The sequence below is a fragment of the Benincasa hispida genome, chromosome 11 (genome assembly GCF_027475165.1).
Source record: "Benincasa hispida cultivar pf3 chromosome 11, pf3_genome.v1.1, whole genome shotgun sequence".
Taxonomy (NCBI): domain Eukaryota; kingdom Viridiplantae; phylum Streptophyta; class Magnoliopsida; order Cucurbitales; family Cucurbitaceae; genus Benincasa; species Benincasa hispida.
The window spans coordinates 22345276-22369084 of NC_143488.1; positions in this window are offsets into that span (position 1 = coordinate 22345276).

The following is a 23809-nucleotide window of genomic DNA, read 5'->3' on the forward strand; positions in this document are numbered from 1 at the left end:
AGATTAGAACACATAATCAAGACATAGGAGCTTAGGAATAAGCATTGTTTGCTATTAACGCATTGCATGCATCTTAGAGATAGGATATGATTGTGTGCAGTCACATTGTCTTTGTGTGCATCTTGCATCATCACATAGGAAAAGAGTAGAGACTTACGAATAAGCTCTATGGACATTGTTGCATTCAACACATGCGTCCTAGAAGTAGGAGCATCGCATTTGCATTGGAAAACGATCTGTTGTCGCATGAGTGTAGCATGATCGCATAGTTTGATGCATTCCCAGGAAATGCTAGTGAAATACCTTTTCAACCCGTTCCACCACATACTCAGTGTATTTATCGCATAATTGAACTTTTCTCAAATCTGCCGCATTTGTTTATTTTATTATCGCATACAACAACCCAAACAACTATTTGATTTATTTGGTTACCGCAAAGTCTTTTGAAAAATTATCACTACATACGGTTTTCCCAAGTCCCTGAGTTCGACCCTGGACTTGCCAGGAAACTCAATGGGGTTTATACTTGGATTCCACTGAGAAAACTTGTTGCTTATCGCATTTCCATCACCGCATCTCATTCCATAATTTCATCACATAAAATAACGCATCAATCCCCTCTACTATTTTATCTATTTTTCCATGCATCTTATTACGCGTTAACAGTTGTCGGGTCTCTATCAACTCTCATAGTCATACTTCTATTGCTTAATCTGCTTAGTTAGGAGTAGGAGTAGCGTGTAGTCCTTAACTTCATTATTCTTTTATTCTTCGCCACAAACACATCACTTCGCAACATTTAGCTACAAGTCCTTGAGTTTGACCTTGGATCACCCCGAGAAACTAGCAATCTCGTTATACTTGGCAAGAGAGCAAGAAAACTTGTGGTAGGAACGCATGGTCATCGCATAGATTCTTAGACACATATTGCATATCCCTTAGTCCAACGCATGACCAGTGACGCATGGAGAACGAATGCATATCATATGATAAACGCATATTTATTCACTCCATTTTCCATGCATAAAGTTTTTGGCGTCGTTGCCGGGGACTTGGCAGCTAATAGTTTGTTCAGTTTTGTGTTTTCGTAGGCACCCTTTCTACCTTGGGTGTATTGTAACTTGTGTGACCAAGCTGCAAACAATATTTGAAGTGTAGGCGATACGCCGTAAGCTAGTATTGACCCCGAGATAGAAAGGCTATCTATCGCATGAGCTGAAAGCAGTTATAAGCGTGTGACGGCCAAGATGTACCCAACAATTTTCGGAAGTTCCAATGGTCAGGACGAGCCTCTTAACCTAAGCAGTTGACATCAATCTCCTACATGGAAGACTCCTTGCGGTGGCTTCACTCCAATTTCTCCGGGGACGTCTTCTACTCTATCATTACCTTGTTTTCCTAGTTAGTTTATTTATTTGATTATTGTTGTTTTGGATATGCGGCTGCTTTCTTGGATATGGTGTGCATTCGCTCTTTGTAGGCGCGACAATAATTCTCCTCGGTGTGAAGTTACAACGGAAGAATCCTCTCCATCATTCAACGCATGACTTTGACCGCATGAATTCTAAAGCATGGTCGCAAGCATTATTCTACTCTAGGGTTCTTTTCTCATTATCTTTACGCATTATCCTTTTGAAATTCTCTTTTATCCGCTTGACTACCCTTGCATTGATAATTTAGCATCCATGATGGTACTTATAATTCACTACATCTGCTAACTAAACATTGCAAGGCTCACCTCACTTTTAATAGCTTCTTCAAGGTTTAACAGTCTAAGTTTTGTTATGTGTAAACCTCTGCTGAAACATTTGTTATCGCATTATTGATGAGTTTATTTTTAGCTTTTCGGTAAGAGCGCTGCCACTTTCTAAGTTTAGGGGTGGCAGTGATCTGGAAAAATGCGTCCAACACATTACGATGTCAAAAAAAAAAAAATGGTGTTTGTTAATAAAAACTTCACTATCAGCGCAAAGGGGAAACTCAAGCTAATAAGAGTTAAGTTGTGAAAGGAACTTACCCGTAGTTGGATACTTTACATGACATCCATGCATGTAGGCCAAAACGAAATAAAAGACTTTCTCTTTAAAGCATGTAAAGTATAACACATATTAAAACATGGCTTTAAAGGTACTAATGCATGCTGCACATATAAATAGCTTTTTAACAAACTTCTCACTCATGCATGCGTTTAAAACATAATTCATAACTTGCTTGGAAATCACTTTGTAAAACTAGTTGGCATGAGAATATTCTTCTTTAAAACATACTTTCTATAACACGTTGTAATCAAACATTTAAGCAAATTTTTTAGTCAAAACGTTTTATCCACTCACCTTGATTGCTTAGGAGCTTTTCACTCTAGTAGTTCCCTTTTCTACCTTGGGCTCCCTTTTCACCCCTAGAATCCAGATTCAATTTATAGCTTAGATTGCTTATAGTTCTGGACCTTATTTTGTAATACTTCCTTCTAAAACAATATTCTAAAATGTCTCAGGAAGCTTACCCTAAAATATGAGCGCAGAACTCCTTGTGGTTTTGCTAGAATCACAGATTCTTCAAGACTGGCCCAGACTGACTCGACAGCCTGACCCTTCTGTCTTCTTCTCAGTTTCCAGCCCAATCCCTTTGAGCTTTTCTTCCGGCAGCCAACCCTCAAAACTAGACTATCATAGATTTCAGGTGGATTTGGAATCACTCCAAACACAAGAGTAAATTGGGAGAACTCCTCATCCCAAGTTGATGCGTCCTCCTCAGACCTCACTGTCCAATGCGTCCTCTATGTCTAATGCATGGATTTGGCTCCAATGCAAGGTTTGCTCAACTTTCCCACTCTTTTACGGTATTTCTGAATTGTGAACTAAAAATGAAGTCTCTTGCCTCTATTTATAGGTGTCTAAACCTTCTTTAGAGTTGACACCACCTACTTGGCTGCATGGCCAAGTGTCTCCTTCTCACCCCATCAACGAAATGTTGTGATCATCACAAGCTAAGTATCTTCTTCCCACCTTGCCAACGCATGGGCCTCCAATCTGATGCCACCACCTTAAATTCTTAAGCCTTAAGGCTTTCCTCCCAAGAAGACACATGGTTTTGATGATGTTATCTTGATGATTTCATCCTTGTATGCATCTAACTCTTGGTTCCTCAACGCCTAGTCCATAAGCAATGCATAGCCTCTTCTCAACGTATAGCAAGCTAATTCACTATCATGACAATTCAACTTATCCATCGCAAGGAGCTAACCATCACCAACGCATAGGGTGACCATCCATTCTTGACGCATGGCTCACTCGCACGGCTTGCTTGGCATGGGCGCATGGTGTTGGCCATCAACACATAGGCGTGGTGCATGGGCTGGTCGCTCGACGCATGGGCGTGCTTAGCTTCATGGGCTGCACACGGCACCTTGACACTTGGCTAGGTGCTTAAGCGCATGGGCGTGCTGCTTCGATGCATGGGCGCTTGGCTGAATGGCAAGGCACCTCGACGCACGACATGGCTGCTTGGCATGGTGCTCACCACATGGGCATAGCTGCTCGGCAGTGCACTCAATGCATGGGCATGGCCGCTCGGCAGTGCGCTCAATGCACGAGCGTATCCACTCGACGCATGCGTCCAACCGGGGCTGCTCGACGCATGGCCTGGGCGTTGGCCGAGGCTACTCGACGCATGGTTTGGATGCTGGCCGAGGCTGCTCGACGCATGGTTGTCTTTCCATGCATGCCTCGCCCACCCGTGTGCCTTCCAACGCATCATCTTTTTTTTCCTTCTTCATCTGCATGCCTTCGCCAACAACTCTTCCAACGCATCAACACCACTCTAACATATAAAATTTTATACTTAGCCAAATTTCCAAAATTTTCCCCAAAAGTTAAACTTCCAAATTTCCTCTTTTCTTCTAATTTCCACTCTTTTCTCTACTATTTCACCCTAGTTACCACATCAACCTACTCATCACACTAATCTCAATAGAGAACATTCTCAAGTAGAGAAATTAGGATTCGGGGTTCACACTTGAGGACAAGCATGATTCTAAGTTTGGGGGTGTGATAACTGGTAGAAATGCAAGTTATTATAAGCCTTTTATTTAGAATTATGAGGGCCAACAAGTAGAATATGTGGTGATTATACTAAGAATTCATGTGAAAAGTGAGTTTGTGTCGATCAGCATTGAAAATCTTGGCTAACCAAATATTATGCGTTATTATGCGTCCAACTATCTATTTTTGTAGATATCGCAGGAATTGAACGCATGCGGTTAATCCAAGTCCATCGCAAGTGTGATCGCGTATGTTCATCGCATGGATGATGCGGCTATTAACCGCATGCATCCATCAAAAAGAGGTTGCGGCTACAGAGTAATAACCATAATAGAGGGATGAATGCAAGGATGGTGGAATGCGATGGCACTTCGGAAACCAAGTATGAATGCATACCTTAGGAGCATAAAAAAGATGATGTTGATATTTCACCTACCATGCCATTAGTAGCAGAGATTAGAGCAGGCCTACCCTGCCGTTAGCAGCAGATATTCAGGAGAGGACCATTAATGTTGTCGGTGATGGAACTCTATAAATAGCCTTAGAGGCCCACTTTAAAATCGTCTAAGCGTCTGTCTTAAGGCAAACCCTTGTGATCGCAGATGAGAGCCTGAGAAGACAGTTTGTGAGAGTTCTTCATTCCTCCGACCATTCCGAGTGACGACCGGAGCTTGCTGGAGATAGATCTCGAAGAGAGATGGCTCCACCGCCCATCCATGGCACCACTGGCAGCCTTGACACACATCTAATGGAAGCATGACATTGCCTACATCTGGCCCTCCATCTCTCTTCTATCTCTGTATTGTATTACATTTTGGCTTAAAACGTTAATACATTTTGTAATCAATGCATCTCTTTATTTCCTTCGTTTCCATCTTCATTTATCTCTTCTTTATGATCCTTTACTTTCATTGCAACGACTAAGTAAGATTGCTAGAGTATCGCATCCTTAATCATGCGACATATACTAATGAACCATGAAGCAAACCGCCGCATGGTATACGTTGCACGAGTATAGTGAGGAAATCCTCTTAGCTTAGTGTGAGGCTGTAGCATCGCTTGTCTATGAGCAATCGCAATGCTTGTCTATGAGCTGATCAGCAGCGACTAACTTCCCGAAAGAGTAAGTAGTGGAACGCACTAAGCAAAGTAAGTAGTGTTCCTAGAGATAGGAATAATGTTATGTCAACCATGTTTCATTGATCATCTTGTCTTTTGAGTGCCTGATGTAAGACCCTAACACTAAATCTAAAGTGGGAGGTTAAATAGAAAAATCCTAAGTAAGGATAGTGGGGCAAAGGGAGAAAAACATAAAAAATTATCCAAAAAGGTGACTAAAAATCTAAACACCTATGAAGGGCTTAAAACATGTTGGACGCAAGAAGGCATGGAGAATGGAAGCAAGAAAACTTGAAAAATGGTGAAGGGTTGCATATAACCATTGCAAAGGCATACATAAGCCATGCGGACACGGGCAGGAAGCATGCGTCGAGTGAGCATGCTAGGCGCGCAGGCCATGCGTTGAAGCCAAGGCACAGGTCGTGCGTCAAGCATGCAGCCCATGCGTCGATGGTGTATGCCGAGCGCGCAGCCCATGCGTCAATGGCGTATGCCAAGCGCCTTGCCTATGCATCGAACGGGCAAGTGGGCAAGCTATCCTATCCGTCGAAGCACTGCTGAGTCTGCCGAGCAGCCATGCATCGATGCGCTATGCCAAGCGCACGCCCATACGGCGAGACACGCCCACACGGCCGAGAGTGCCTATACAGCCAAGCGCGCAAGCGCCTAGGCAACACACCATGCGTCGATGGTCAGCACCATGCGTCCATACTTAGTAGGCCGAGCTCGCACACCTAGCAAGCCATGCGTCGAGGGTGAGCAGCCACCCTATGCATTGGTGATGGCCAACTCATGTGTTGGCTAAGTGGGACTTTGATGAAGGAAAGGTGAGTTGCTATGCGTTAAGGATAAAGGGTAAGGCTAATTGATGGAAAACTTCAAGGGAGCATGCCAATGGTATACGAGCATAAGTCTTAAACAATTTAAGTAGAGAAATATTTGAAGTATTTAAGTAATTTAGATGGCAAAAGGAGGATCACACGAAATTCTAGTAGGAGATGGACAAAAGAAAATTTCATGCAATTGAAGTCTTATCACCTCAAGTAAAAGGTGGGTGAAGGAGATTTCATGCAAAAAAGGAGATTTTGGCTGGCAAGCTGAAATGAGAACAAGTCAAGGCTAGGCTGGGTAGGCTGAGTGTTGGCAGCTCCAAAGTGAGACAAATGGGAGTTGAGTTGTCACCATGGGGTGATTTTAAAATGGCAATAAATAGAGGGGTTGGGTAAGAGGAATTTATTCATACCATCACCTAAATTGTGTGTTGAGAGCATATTTAGAGAGTACGTTTGAGTTATTAGGCTGCCAAGTTGATTGGAGATCAAAAGAAACAAAGGTTGCATTGGTGAGGCATTGAGTCAGCCGAACGCACAGCCAGCTCACACTTTACGTGCATGCAGGGCTGTGTCCGTCCGTCCGTGCGTGTCTCACTCGACGCATCTTGCGTGCCAGCGTAGCGCAGCTGCCTCCCCCGTACGACGCATCACGCCCAGCTCAACACTCGCCAAGCGCACGCCCAAACGTGCCAGTCCCCTGTGCGACACAGCACGCCCACCCTGCCTACCACGGTCCAAATAACCTCTAAATAGGCTAATTTTGGTATTTTGGCTAAATTGGAGTAGGGTAAACTGGTGTTTTCATTATATAATAGTATTTTGGCTAGTTTGACATTATTTATTGATATAACAAATATTAATTGAGGAATTTCCATTGGTATGGAGGAATTCTCAGGAAGGTATTCTCAAGGTTATTTTAGTGGGAAAAACTTGCCAACGGTGAGTGTTTACTTAGTTTTATGCGTTGATATGTGGATAAATGCATGCTTATGATGTTATGTTGTTGCCATGATATTGTTTGTGAAATTTCTATGGAAACGAAGATTATACCCAGATTACATAAGTTAACATACTTAATAAAAGGTGCTTGGCGGGAAAATATAGTCGGCCTCGGTCGGCGGGAAATAATAGTCGGTGACGACGGGCGGGAAATATAGTCAAGTTACCTAAGCATGACTAGCGGGAAAAGAATTGTCGATGTGCACATTGGTGAAAAAAGTGGGTTATAGGAAAGTTTCCATAAAAAGTTGTTGTGACTGATAATGTGTCCATGATATGAGCATGCCACGTATAGCATGGAACTCGAGGTTGATAATTGAATGAATGTACACATGATCATGCATAAATTATACTGGAATTGTGATTATGAGATTGATTTCCCAAAAATATGTTTTGCAAAGTGATTATTATTCTAAAAGAACCACTAACTGGGCTTAGTAGCTCACACTCTTCCAAATGTTTTCTTATATCCCCCCCTAGGTAGCAAAGCGGAGCATTTAGGAAGGAGTCTAATAACCACCAACACACCAGGACTTGGTAAATTCTCAAGGCATGGTTCGGATCATGTAATAAAGAATATAGGAAAATGAACTATATGTATGAAAGTTAGATAGAGTATTGTAAACATGTTGAAATCTCTAATAGATAAGGGGGAGGGGGGGGGGGAACATTAAATTGAAATATTGTCTTGGAATACTACTGGTGTACCCTCACGCTCCCTTCCAGGTCTTGGGGGGCTAAGGCTATGGAGCGGGTGTGACACATCATTCATCATTTGGACATACTTGAGAGAGTAGTCTAAAAACTAAATCGAAGCTTGAGAGAGTCAGATTGGAACGCATGAGCAAGAGTAGATGCCTAGGAATAAGCTCTATTTGCTATTACACAGCGTATGCACCCTAAATCAAGGATATGGTGGTATGCGGTCACCTTGTCTTGTGTGTTAGCTCGCATAAGCAAGAATAGAGACTTAGACATAAGTCCTATCGACTCTTTTGTATACACATCGCATGCGTCCGAGACAATTGTGTATAACATGATCGCATAACTTGTGCTGGCTGGGGTTACCCTTGCAATCAAGCTCATTGATACGGTGAAGTGATCCCCTCAACAATTTTATCTATTTTTCCATGCATCTTATTACGCGTTAATAGTTGTCGTGTCTCTACCAACTCTCATAGTCATACTTCCATTGCTTAATCTGCTTAGTTAGAAGTAGGAGTAGCGTGTAGTCCTTAACATCATTATTCTTTTATTCTTTGCCGCAAACACATCACTTTGTAACATTTAGCTACAAGTCCCTGAGTTTGACCTCGGATCACCCCGAGAAACTTACGATCTCGTTATACTTGGTGAGAGAGCATGAAAAATTGTGGCAGGAATGCATGGTCATTGCATAGATTCTTAGATGCATATTGTATATCCCTTAGTCCAACGTATGACCAGCGACGCATGGAGAACGAACGCATATCATAAGATAAACTCATATTTATTCACTCCATTTTCCACGCATCATCTCCCACAATGTATCCCACGATATATATCACAATGTTTGTATTACAGCATCTATATCCTTTCTGCATTGCATTTGCATGGGTATTTATAGGCATTCATGGGCACTTCTTTTCTCTAACTTATGATTGCATTGATAGGGCACACTAAATTCCATATCTTATCGCACCGTCTACAACGTGTAAGGGTTTCATTGAATCTTCAACAATGTTTTCTTGTTGGCCACCAATGCAACTACTGATGTGACACCCACCGCCCATGTCATGTCATGCCTCAATGCTATGTAGCTTATGCGATCATCTTTACTTTTCTTCACTGGTAATTCTTGCTTGATCGCATCAGTGCGTATGCAACATGCGATCGCACATTCATTAGACTGTTGAAGGATATTCTGCATAGAAGTAGTGAAATTAGTGTGAAATTTAAATATGTTATGCGTTAAAAGTATGTGATCGCATGCTCCACTTTTTGTATAGATTTATTCGTAAAAATTATCTAAATTTCATGAATTTGCCTTATTATTTTAAATGAAAGAGATACAATAACATGTATTTCTACAAGTTATCACACCCCCAAATTTAAAATAATTCTTGTCCTCAAGCATATACTTAAGACTTCTTATGATTTTGATTGCCTTCAAGAATTTCCTAGTCCTCTTAGAGTGCCACACCAAGTTTGCTAGAATGTATTTTTTTTTTTTTGTTTTATTTCTTCTTCCTATAAATCTACTTCTAGATTTGAGATGCTGCAAGCTTATTCTTAAAAAATCCTTTACTCATTTCTAAGACTATCTTATATTTCTGAAAATGAAGATTTGGAACGAGATAAAAAGATTTTCTCCTTACTATTTCTTGTTGTGATTTTGCAACAGAGTTTTGTCACCGCGATTAGACATTCTTCCTTCTTTCTAATTTCACCAATGCCTTCTCTCACTCTTTTGATCTTTCTCTGGAACTCCTATGCCAATGCCTCCACAGTAGAGGCAGAAGCGCCTACTTTATTGTTTCTTTTCCTTCTTTCTTTTCCACTTATTCTCTCAAGGTGCTCTTCCATCCACTTCAATGTCGCATTGTGTCTCCTTAGCCACTGTGCTGACTGACTCAAGTGGCGATGGCTCAACCTCAACTTGCTAACCGCCTAGTTGATTAACCATGCCTTCGTCCAAGGATTCGAGAGGGTTTATATTTTTTAGAATTTCTCCATAGACTTCTCGCTCATCCTTACACCTTGCCTCGCTTGTGGCGGAGGCTAATGGTTAAAGAAGATTATGGGGCAACGAGGACTGGGATGCTATTGTGGTTGATGGGATGAGTATGGGGTTGAATTGTGAAGGTGATGGCACTGTGGGTGGTGGTGCCTAAGTCGATGCGGTGACGACCAAGAATGAGATTTCTTTGACAGAAACAGAAGGGGACACTACTTCGTAGGAGAAAGTAGGGGTTGTTGATTGGGCTGAAGAAGGGGTATTTTGACCTTCCATTTGAATTGTGGATGGAGTAGGTATGATCGAAGAGAGGGCCGAAGGGTTCTTTATGTTCATGGGGAGGCTTTTGGAATGTAGAGAGCTTACGGCTTTAGGTTTGCATAAAGAAGAAGGGTGCTCGAAGAGGGAGCTGGTCTAAATAGGCAAAGGATGAAGAGGAAACGAATGGCTGCCTCGAGATTCAAGGAAATGATAGTGCCGCACACATTAGTGGCGGACTGATAGAATATCTGACAGCACGTATTTTTACTGTCCTATGGTGGGATGACATATTGTTCCCTCAACTGTGATGGGTTATTGGAGATGCGTTTGGGATATAATTCTCTTGCATCTCCGATACTCATCGCATTAAGAAACCCCAATTACCCCATTTCTCTAGCTTTTTTTTAGCAGCCAATGATAACCAAAAACATATAAACAAAGAGAGCATAAACAATTAAGCAATAAAAATAAATGATAAAAAGAAGAAATGAAAAAAAAGGATACGATATTTCCCTTGAAGGATATTTCTTTATTGCGCAGAGACTTCCTTCTATTGCACCATTTGGAATTTCCTAAGTTTATGGAGGTCTTTTCGCGATCGAGATAAACTACCTTGATGATGAATGGTCTTGACCAATGTGATTTTAGCTTGTCTGAAAAAGATGTAATCCAGAATTAAACAAGAGAACTTTTGATTTGAGATATTGATAAGTTAGAGTTGACATGAAATGGATCATGGAAGAAGACGTATCTGAAGACAGAACCCCGAGGGAAATAGTTAGGTTCTTAGTAGCAGTCGGCGACCCGGTTTGGGGGATTAATTGATTGGATACCGAATGGTCTTGACCAATGTGATTTTAGCTTGTCTGAAAAAGATGTAATCCAGAATTAAACAATATAACTTTTTGGCCAATTTCAAAATTTTTCTTACATAAATGCGTTGATCGTGCCAAAACTTTGTTCGCTCCTTGTATATTTTGGCATTCTCTTATGCTTGTAGTCTCCACTCATCCAATTCCAATTATTAGAGTTTCAATGTATATATATATATATATATATATATGATGCTGAGATTGGATCTTACTTGTAGTTGGATGTCCGCATGACACCCTTGGGGGTAAGCTAAACCGAAGGTGGTAATCGTGATCAATGCAGAAACTAAGTGATCGCAACTCCTCTGCCAAACAAAAAGATGGGCATGAATTTTGATTGAAAAGAGTGTCTCACTCGTAGTTAAATGTCCGCATTACACCCATGAGGGCAAGACAAAACGAAAGCTGAGCACTCAGATCAGTGCAAGATCACAAAACTAAGATTTAAATCATGTGAAGACCAAAACTACTTGAACACCCCGGTTTGATAAGATTTAAAATAAATCATGCGATGTCTTGGGAAATGAGTAAATATTTTCTTCTGAAGATCAAGCTCGCAGTCCCTAAAGGTTAGAAATATTTTAGGAAGAGATTAGGATAGAAACTAATAATGACAACAGTTCAGCAGTTTGAATGAGGCATTATGAGAAGTCTAGGCAGGATAAAGGCAATTGAAATTTTAAGAAATCTTTAGTTTATGCTCGAGGAAAAGCATTGTTTTAAATTTGGGGGTGTGATAACTTGTAGAAATACAAGTTATTAAAACTCAAATTATCAAAACAATGAGAGAAGGCGATAGTAAATACTCAATATTACAATTGAATGCACCACACTTAAAGCAAAATCACGATCGCTAACTCTCATCGCATAAAAGCAATTAAACTAAGTTAATCTTGTATTTTTGGGCAGGAACAAGGCGATAGCACGATTTCCTGAGTTTGTGATCCAATGGTACTTCAAAGATGAACGTGTGATGACCTTACATAAAGGCCGTGATTTAATGTGATAAAATGTGGTGGGATGTAAAGCCGATAGCAGTCAAATTAGAAATTTAGTTGGCGGCCGTTGAAGACCATACCATTGCAAATCCATTGAACCTTCAGTGACCATCAGATGGCGCGATAGGGTTTGGAAATTAATGTTGCCCATCCACACAATCATTAGTGAGATAAAGAACTACTTTTTTTTTTAAAAGTCTATAAATAACATTCAATGCTACCAAACCATGTGCGAATTAATTTTGGGACGTCAAGAGACTGCTGAAACAACAGGGAAGAGAGACACCAACCCACACCTAACCCTTGTGAGAGAAAGAGTTTACAAATTAGAAAAGAATTGGAATGTTAAAAGCCGTGTAAACGCCAGAGGAAGCAAGACACTACTTATCTGCTTAGCATTTACATCATCTATTGTTTTGTACTTGAGCATTTTATTTGGAAGAATGCAAATTACGTTTCAATATATGTTCATTCTTTTCATACTATACATGAGTAGCTAAATTTGTAAATGGGTTGAGAAGTGCTTAGCTAGCATCACTTCAGTTATGCACTTCATGCGATCATCTTGTCTAATGTATGCTTCATTCATCACTTTGAGTACTTAAAAGAGTAGTCTAAAGATATAGAATCTAGGCTTGAAAGAGTCAGATTAAATCTCATAAGCAAGAGTAGAGGAGACTAAGAAGTAAGTTCTATCTACTGCATTCCCTACACATCGCATGCATCTTAGACATAGGAAATGTGTCCATATGCATTGAGAAATGTAGTGCTTAATATTTGTGTATAACATGATGGCATGACTTGTAGAATATCTTAAGAAATGTTAGCAAAATCTCTTCTCAACCCTTTATTGCATATTTGTTACAACACCACTCTTCTATCGCTTTTCATTTAATTCCATCCCCTTAAGAAATCAAAGTCAATCACCATCCAACTTCTTAAACTTAAAATAGCGATAAGATCAAAGATAGAGTATGTCGCATATCTGTCTGAGTAATCCCTGCATTCAACCCTGGACATAGCAAGACCGTAAGAAGGCTTATAAATGGGCTTTGTTAGGAAAACTTGCATAATCATCGCATCCACACACCCTTTTATCGCATGATAAATCACCGCATCAAGTTTTTTTTTGAGATTGAAACTCTATCAAGGTTGAAAATATCACCCCCCAAATTTAAAACGCAGTAATGTCCTCATTGTTGAAAACAAAATAATTCATGCGATGGACTTAGAAAATTTTGTGAAAATAGTTTTCAAGTAAAGTCGGCAAACAAACTAAATTTTAGAATTTTTTTGTGAATCGAATGTCCTGAAATTAATCTAGCGCTAGATCATGCATATATTTCATCATTGAAGTCATAATGGGTAAAGGATAAATGCGGCGACCAAATGTTAAAGTAATAAAAAATTTAGAAATGAGTCAAACGAGAGAGAATGCGATAGTAGAAGTCAGTAATATTAAATTGAAACTGAAGTGCAATAATTAAAATAAGACATTAAGGCAAGGAGAGACAGAACTATCAAATTTAATTTTCGCCCGCATCATGCTGATTGCATCCTTCGTGAGAAGCTTTAGGTAGGTCTAATGGAGCGTGACACGATGGGGGGAAGTGGTGGTACGACCATGAGATGTGACACGACACTTTCAAAGTAATTTACCATGTAACGAAACTGGTCATGTTATCTCTGAGCCATTTGCCTGATGAATCCATGCGTTTGCCTATGCTAGTTGCGTATAATTTTCTCGAGGTCCTCATTTTCTTTTTGTAACTTAGTTACTTTAGTTTGAAGTGACTTCTGTTCTCACGAGAGCTCATCGAGACCTCCTAAAATTGGTTTGTGATGGTCATCATGAAGAAACTTATTCCATTCATCTTCAGAGTTGACGTCTGCAGTCACGTCGGGGTGAGCTTGTGGCTGTTCATCATTGGGCTGCCACATACGAGTTTCACCAACAGCTGAGCTATTTCCTTTTTCAATATGAGGCGATAGATGACTTGGGTCATCAATAAGATGCGACGGGCTCTTTTAGTTCTTAGGCGATGGTTGAGGAGTTAGGTGTTGAATGGCTAAAGGAAGGACGGCGAGAGGATCGTCAGTGGGGCTAGGGGATCGAGACTTGATAGCTACCGTATTTTCTGGAGGGTGTGGAGTGTTGTGATCGATGCCAACTCGCGTTTCTTCGATGGTGGGTAGAGAAGGGGATTTTTGAACTTTAGGAGAGAAGACCAGGCTTTTATCAACCCTCTGCTTCTTTTACCGAGGGCCTTCAGTAGCTACGAATTTGGGAGGCTGCCGCTTTTGAGGAGTCATGGATGGGCCTTCTCCCTATGGTGGCCCTCATAATTTTTAGTATTATCACCGCATATTCTGTTTGTTAGTCCTCAAAATTCTAAATAAAAGGTTACAATAACTTGTATTTCTACCAGCTATCACACCCCCACAACTTCAAAAACTTGATACGCGGAAAATAGACAGTAAACGTGAGGGCATCTTATGATATGCGTTGATCTCCATGCATCGATGATCATGCGTTGAACTGAAGAATATGCACTAATCGTGTATGCGATGATCATTCATTCCTATCACAAGTTTTCTTGCTCTTTCGCCAAGTATAACGAGATCGCATGTTACTCGGGGTGATCCGAGGTCGAACTTAGGGACTTGTAACTAAATGTTGCGAAGTAATGTGTTTCCGACGATGAATAAAAGAATAATGAAGTTAAAAGACTATGCGCTACTACTACTCCTAACTAAATAGATTAAGAAATGGAAGTGTGACTATGAGAGTTGGTGGAGACGCGACAGTTGTTAACGTGTAATAAGATGCATGGAAAGATAGATAAAATGGTGGAGGGAATGAATTCACCGCATCTTCAAGCTTGATCGCAAGGGTAATCCCAGCTCGCCACACTTACGCTTCGCACACCTCTCGGTGGTCAACCGCATGCTTATGTCTCTATAATGCATGATTGTGGTGAACATAAGATTATTCCTATCTCTAGGAACACTACTTACTTTGCATAGTGAGTTCCATTACTTACCCTCTCCGGTAGTTAGTCACCGCTGATCAGCTTATAAACAAGCATTGCGACCGCTCATAGACAAGCGTTGCTACAACCTTACACTAAGCAAAGAGGATTAACTCACTAGACTCGTGCAACGTACATCTCTCGGTGGTTTCCTACATGCTTCATATGTCTATGCCGCATGATTGAGTATGTGATAGTGCTTGTAATCTTACTTAGTTCGATGCAATGAAGGTATAGAGAAGAAGATAATGAAGATGGTGTCGAAGGAAATAAAGAGATGCATTGATTACAAAATGTATTAATGTCTTAAGCCAAAATGTAATACAATACAGAGATAAGAAGAGAGGTGGAGGGCTAGATGTAGGCAATCTCTTGCTTCCATCAGATGTGTGTCAAGGCTGCCGGTGGTGCCATGGATGGGCGGTGGAGTAGTCTCTCTTGAGATCTATTCCAACAAAGCTCCGGTCGTCACTCGGAATGGGTTGAAGGAATGAAGAAATCTCAAAGAATGTCTTCTCACGCTCTCATGTATAATCACAAGGATCTGCCTTCAGGCAGAAGCTTGGATGCCTTGAATTTGGGCTTGAAGGGTCTATTTATAGACCTCAATCGCCGATAGCATTGGGCTATAAGGCTCTAAGGCTCTATTTATAAACCTCAATCACCAATAATATGCATTCATGCCCGTTTTTGCCAAAGTACCATCGCATTCCACTAACCTTGCGATCACCCTTCTATCATGGTTATTACTTTGTAGCCGCAACATCCATGCGATGAATGCATGCGATCAATAGCCGCAACATCCATGCGATGAACGTATGCGATTAGCCTTGCGATGGTCTGGGCTTCACCGCATTCGATCGATTCTTGCGATAGCTACAAAAATAGACATTTTGACGTAGAATAACGCATGATATTGGGTTAGCCGAGATTTTCAATGCTGGTTGACGCAAGCTCATTTTTCACATAAATTCTTAGTATTATCACAACATATTCTGCTTGTTATCCCTCATAATTCTAAATAAAAGGCTACAATAGCTCGTATTTCTACCAGCTATCAGTTTGTGATCGCTTGAGTGCGGTTGGTTGACGACTTCCTCATCAAGTTGCTCGAGTGGTTTGAGGGTTTGAAGGATATCGCCATAAACCTCGCTTTCATCTCTTTGTCTGACCTCGCTTACAATGGAGAGGTCTTGAGGGTTTTGGTCGTGTGATGAGGAGGATTGCGAAAGGGCAAGGGCTGAGATGATTAGGGTAGTAGCAAATGGATGGGCGGAAGCCACTGTAGCTGGTGGCACGTATGTGGGATGGGGCAGTTGGGAAGGCAATAAGCTACAACGAAGCCGTCGGTGAGACAACTTCGAATGTGGAACCTGGGTTGGATGAATGGGTTGAGGTAGGAGCTGCTTGCCATTTGGAAAGGAGATTGCCAAAATCTGAAGAGAATGATGGTCGAAAAGGGATATACTAATTCGTCAAAGGTTAGAGGGCTCGAAAGGTTTGAAGGATATGGGTGTTTTATAAGCAGTCTGATATGCCCACAGGGAATCATCTAGTTTCATGGCCCAATTCTTCCGCGATGGGTTCACCATCTTCTCTAAGATTGACTTGACTTCTCTGTTAGAAACCTCTACTTGCCCATTTGTTTGAGGGTGATATGCGGTAGCGATCTTATGGTGGACATTATATTTGATCAATAGTTTACTAACAATGCGATTCACAAAGTGGGTCCCTTCGTTGCTTATTATGGCACGTGGAGTGCCAAAACGAGTAAAAATGGTTTTCTATAAGAACTTAGAGACTGTTGTCGCATCGTTTGCAACACATGAAACAACTTCAATCCATTTGGATACATAGTTGACAGCCAAAAAAATGTATTTATGACCATTTGACGATAGAAATGGTCCCATGAAATCTATTCCCCGGACGTCGAATAGCTCCACCTCCAGAATGATGTTCATTGGTATCGCATTTTTTTTTAAATGCTTTCAGTGCGTTGGCACTTGTCGCATTCCATAGAGTATTCTCATGCATCTTTAAACAGAGTGGGCAAGTAATACCCACATTGCAAAACTTTCGTTGTCGTACGTTGTCCGCCAAAATTCCCTCCATAAAGTGATTCATGACTGATAACTTATACAAGTTATTTATGCCACCTTATCTAGATATTGCGGCCAAAAGTTAGTAATTATGCACCAATTGTATGAAAATTAGCCTAGTATTGCAATAATTATAAATGTTTGCGATTACACCCACTAACACCAAAAAGATGGAAGACAAACCAAACTTTACTCTGTTTTGCAGGAGACCAAGTCACCGTTTGTGCTCATGGCTCACGAGAGACTAATCAATGCATCTCTGTCACATTGCACCCGTCAATCAAAAATGAAGAGACGATTACTGCAATGGAAATGCAATGCGACAGTCGATCCGAGGGTTGTGCTTGAACCGCATGCGATAATAAAAACAGACACCAGATGCGAACCTATGATCAAAAGATACAGCTGAGCAACACAAGAGCGGAGGATTGAGATATGTGTACAACTAACGGTTGTGCAGAATTGACGGTCTGATTGCATAATAGAAGGAATAATATCCCTCCATCTTCACAATTACCATAACCATGAGTGGGGACCACAAGGCCGGAGTCAAAGATCTGCACCTATAAATACCCCATTGATTTCGGAGAAAAGGTATGCTACTTGATACGGGGATAAGTGCTGCTAGATTGTAGAGAAAATGTTGAGCTGAATGCTTGAGTGAAGAAATTTGTGAAGAAGACGAGATAAGGCCGAGAGGTGAATCTCAGATCCAACCTACCAAACACCCGATCGGAAGCTCTGTGCAAAAATCCCTGCTACCAATAGAGCAAACCTGAGAGGAAAGCTCTTCCTACCATCAAATCCATCCTATCCGGCAAGAAGATCTCCATTGAATCAGTGCCAAGAGATTGGCACTTTTTATATCTGTTCTATCTCCCTTTCATTGTGTATTTCATGTTTTCTTTATCTCTTCATTCACACACCATGTATCAAATACTTAGTAGAAATATTAAATGTTTCGATAAATTCCATTTACCATTCTTTGTCTATTTCCATTCACCCACCAATCACTTTCTCCATGATGTCTCTTAACCCCCTGATGAGCAATATGAATCACTAAGAACTTAATCTATATTGAAGATATAAAATACATTCAGAAAAAGCATGCTAGATGGCATCTTCACCTATGAGAGCAGAAGTAAAGGTGTCATTCTAATCTATCGAGAGAACGTCAGGAGAATGCGTTAACTAAAACGAGTAGTACTTCCAGACATGGAAGCAACCTTGCGTTCATTACATTAGTCTCTGTTTTACCACAGACATGTGGGAGCACGACCGATCATTGAGAGGTGTACGCCAAGAGAATAGCGGAACAATATTTGTATCTTCAATCCAATTAAGAACTTGCGTTGTCTGTATTATTTGTCTTTCTCTTTCTATTATGTTTATAAGACTTAGTCGCCGCATCCCATGTCTTTGCATAACATTCACAGCCAGCCTTAATCCCAGCATCTTGTACATAAAGTCTGTATCTTGTATCATCTAGCTTGGGTTTACTGTATTTTTATGTTTTTAGCACATCTTTACTGCTTTCCTTTATTTTATTGCAATTTATACACTTATACAAACTCATTTTTAAAGATTGAAAACTTGGTCGCATATATAATGAACGTACCGCAATAACCTAAACCATTCCCCGTGTTCAACCTTGGATCACACCGAGAAACTTGTTGTGGAATTACAATTGGTTCCATCGTAAGGAAATTTGTGACAACGCATGGCATACTACATGAACATCCATAACGCATAATTAGAAGTAGTATCGCCTCATTGGGAGCAATTTATATCATCAACCCAAACGCGTTACAAGTTTATGGCGCCTTTGTCGGGGACATGGTTAATGGTTTATGTTGAATATTTTCATGTTATGTGCAGGACAGATCTCTTTGTACTGATTGTTCAATGCGGAGAGTAGTCTGACGACTTAGGACTGCTGGGGTGATTTAGTAATTCTAAGTGGACCCCATAGATCAAGTGTATTCTTCGCGCAGAGTTCATCAGGGCTGAATTAATTGATGAAGAAATATGGTTGATGAGAATATGGCACCTGCTGGAAACCAGAGGGGAGATTTGCCAGTGGAAGATCCTGTTTTTCTTGCTGTTGACCAGAACATCCCTATGAGGGAATATGCATCGCCAGATTTCTACAATTTTTCGCCAAGGATTTCAAGACCAGTAGTTGAGGGGAATGCAAGCATTAAAATAAAACCTATCATGCTTCAAATGATTCAGAATGTAGGATAATTCGGGGGATTACAGGGAGAAGACCCACACGCACATTTGAATAATTTTGCAGACATGTGTAGCGCATTCTCCATACCTGGTGTAACTCAATAAAGTCTTAAACTGTATCTATTCCCGTACATATTGCGGGATGAAGCAAAGAGGTGGGCTCAAGCATTAGAGCCAGGCGAAATTCATGTATGGGAGCAGTTGGTTGATAGGTTCATGAACAAATTCTTCCCTCCGTCTATGAACGTAAACAGGCGGAGGGAGGTTTTGAATTTCGAGCAAAAGGGTTATGAAACCCTAAGCACTGCTTGGGTGCGATTTCGGCAGTTAGTAAAGAACTGTCCGCATATCAGGATTCCTGATAGGATTTTGATGGAAACCTTTTACAATGGCCTGGACCCATCAACACAAGCAGTTGCCGACTCCTCCGCAGAGGGAAGCTTAATGAATAAGTCATATACGGAAGCAAAGAACATATTGGATCGCATATCGCGACATTCTGACGAATGGATTGATACTGGGCTTGAGGTAAGATGTCTGAAGCTAGAAAAAGTAGAAAGGGTCGATGTGCCAATGGACACAATGAGCGCATTGGTCGGGCAAATGACCACGATGACATCATGTCTCCAGACGATGGCTAATCAGTAGAGAATTCTAACCCAAGGAAGAACGCAAGTTAATGCGGTGACTCATATGACCGCTATGGAGTGGACTCAATGGGAAGAGGTACATCCAGTAGAAAACTGCGTATGGAATCAACAACCTGTATATACTATGTATGATGAAGCACTGGGCAACAACCACAACCCTGGTTGGGGGGGTCACACAATTTTTGGTTTGGATGAGAATCTCAATCAGGAGGGCCATGGTTTCTATCAATTTAGTTATCAAAGGTATCGAGGCAACCCTCCGGTCTTCACTAGTCCGAACTACAACCCAAGAAATTCTCAAGGTATGCCACACTGTGACCAACTATTTGCATATGATACCTCTGGTAGTACCTCGTCGCTGGAGACATCATTAAAGGATTATATTGAAAAGAGCGATGTAATGATACAATCGTAAGCTGACTCTCTCAAAGAATTAGAAGATCAAATAGATCATCTTAGGAGAGAATTAAAGAAGAAAAAGCCTGGTACGCAGAATCGAAGCTCAGGGGTATCGGAGGCAAGAGGTAAAGAAAAATGCCATGCAGTGACACTGCGAAGTGGCAGAACGACAGCCCCCATTATGCCGAAGGTACCAGATGCGGTAATAACACTAGCAGATTTAACTGTTGATGATGACCAGTTACTAAATAACGGAAGAGACCCTAGTTCAGAAGTAAGATTAAGTACAAGAGATGAAGCCTCTCAAGACTTTAATTCTCAATCAACGCAACCTCCAACCAATGACACACAGCAAGCACATGACCTCACCAAGCAGCAAAGTGAGCAAGAAACATGGCGGGATCCTCCACCTTTCCCGTCCAGGCTGAAAAAGAAAGATGATAGCAAGCAGTTTCAGAGGTTTCTGGACGTTCTTCGCCAGCTACACATTAATATTCCCTTGATAGAAGCATTGGAGCATATGCCGAGTTATGTGAAATTTCTCAAGGATATTCTCGCAAACAAGAGAAAGATTGGGGAAAATGAAACAATTGCACTAACATATGAGTGTAGCACTTTGTTTCAAAGTAATCTCCCAACTAAAATGAAGGATCTTGGACTTTTACATTGCCCTACACCATAGGAGGGAAGATGGTCGGAAACGCACTGTGTGATTTAGGGGCAAGCATAAATTTGATGCCCTTGTCAATTTTTAAAAAGCTGGACATCGGCGAAGCAAGGCCAACCACGATCACATTACAGCTAGCCGATAGATCAGTAAAGCTTCCGGAGGGTAAGATAGAAGATGTTCTCGTGTAAGTGGACAAGTTTATCCTCTCAGCAGACTTTGTTATACTGGATTATGAGGCGATAGAGAAGTTCATCCTAGGACACCCATTTCTCGCCATAGGGCGGGCGTTAATTGATGTGCAGAAAGGAGAGTTGACCATCTGTGTCAATGATCAAGAAGTAATATTCAACGTACTCAATGCGTTGAAGTACCCAGGAGATAGAAAGAACTGCCAATATATTGAAGATTTTGCGGGGGAGTGGCACGAACCTCTGCAGGAAATGGAGGAGGAGGACTTTGAAATCGGTGCAATGTTGGAGGAGGATTGTGCTGCAATTCATGCAGAATCTAATTTTGAACTGCTTAAGTTATCTGAACGGAGATCGCAGTGCATTAAGCCATCTTTAGAAGAGCCACCTGTGTTAGAGTTAAAGCTGTTGCCGCTGCACATAAAGTATGCTTACTTAGGGAGTAACGATACGTTACTAGTTATCATTTTTTGCATCACTAAGTAAAGAGAAAGAAGATGCTCTCATACGGATCCTAAGAAATAACGCAAAAGGCTTAGGATGGACCTTGGCAGACATTCGAGGAATCAGTCCCTCGTATTGCATGCACAAGATTCATTTGGAAGAAGGAAAGAACAGATCAGTAGAAAGGCAACACCGCTTGAACCATGCCATGAAGGAGGTTGTAAAGAAGGAAATATTAAAATGGCTGGACGCTGGTGTCATCTACCCGATATCTGATAGCAGTTGGGTGAGCCTAGTACAATGTGTGCCAGAGAAAGGGGGGATGATAATCATCACTAATGACAAGAATGAATTGGTTCCCACAAGGACAACTACGGGGTGGAGAATCTGCATGGATTATCGCAAGCTAAATTTGGCCACGAAATAGGACCACTTTCCACTCTCGTTCATTGATCAAATGTTAGATAGACTTGTAAGGAATGAGCTTTTCTGTTTTCTTGATGGCTATTCAGGGTATAACCAAATAGCAATTGCACTGGAGGACCAAGACAAGACAACCTTCACGTGCCCATTTGGTACGTTCGCATTCCGACGCATGCCATTTGGACTCTGTAATGCACCAGGCACTTTCTAATGATGCATGATGGCAATATTTTTAGATTACTTGGAGGAGTCAGTCGAGGTATTCATGGATGATTTCTCAGTCTTCGGCAGTAATTATGACTCTTGTTTGACTAACCTTGAAGAAGTCTTGAAGAGATACGTGGCAACAAATCTTGTTTTGAACTGGGAGAAATGCCATTTTATGCTAGAGGAAGGAATAGTTCTGGGTCACGAAATCTCCACGGCAGGATTGGAAGTCGATCAGGAAAAAATAGACGCAATCTCCAAATTACCCCCACCTGTGAATGTAAAGACACTTAGGAGCTTTTTGGGACACACAGGATTTTATAGAAGATTTATTCGCAAATTCTCCCAGATCACAAGACCCTTAAGTGCACTTCTAAGAGTTGACCACGAGTATAATTTTGATGATGACTGCACCAAAGCATTTAACACCTTGAAAGAGTCACTAATCTCCGTACAAATTTTGATTGCGCCTGATTGGATGCAACCATTTGCATTAATGTGTGATGCTAGAGAATATGTTGTGAGCATAGTTTTGAGTCAGCACTGGGAAAAGGTGTTGCACCCTATTTATTATGCGAGTAAAACACTGAACGACGCGCAGGAGAACTATACGACCACAGAAAAAGAAATGGTCGCGTAGTATTTGCACTAGAAATGTTCCGACAATACTTAATCGGAACAAAGGTGGTGGTATATACGGATCATTCTGTGATTAAATATATAATGATGAAGAAGGATGCAAAACCGAGGTTGTTACAGTGGGTGTTGCTCCTGCAAGAGTTTGACCTAGAAATCAAAGATTGGAAGGGCACCGAGAACCAAGTCGCAGATCATTTGTGAAGATTGGAAAATTGCGAGGTTCAAGGGACATAAAAAGATATTGAGGAAAGATTCCCCGATGAGCTGCTAATGGTAGTAGACATTAATGTTCCCTGGTATGCGGACATAGTAAGCTTCCTACTTTGCGGTCAACTACCAGATGATTATACATACCAGTAGAAGAAGAAGCTAAGACATGATGCAAAATTTTATTTCTGGGACAATCCATTCCTCTATCGACAAGGACTTGATCATATAATACATTGATGTGTTCTTGAGCATGAAGCCAAGCACATTTTAGAGCTCTGTCATGAGTCCCCATACGGAGGACAAGTCTTGTAGTGCGGCTACTTTTGGGGGGCAAAGGATGGCAGCAAAAGTCTTGTAGTGCGGCTACTTTTGGCCAACACTATTTAAAGATGCCCATAACCAGGTTGTGCAATGCGACAGGTGCCAAAGGACAGGGAATATGTCTAAAAGAAATGAAATGCCATTGACGTCAATCTTAGAAGTTGAATTATTTGATGTTTGGGGAATTGACTTCATGGGCTCGTTTCCACCATTCGAAGGTCATCAATATATTTTGGTTGCGGTTGATTATGTATCAAAATGGGTTGAGGCCATCGAATGTGCCAAGAATGACGCAGCCACTGTGGCGAAGTTTCTGAAGAAAAACATTTTTACTCGATATGGGATGCCACGGGCCTTAATCAAAGATGAGGGCTCTCACTTTATCAACCGCATAATTACTAACCTGTTGATTAAATTCAACATCAGCCATCGAGTTGCAACTGCTTATCACCCA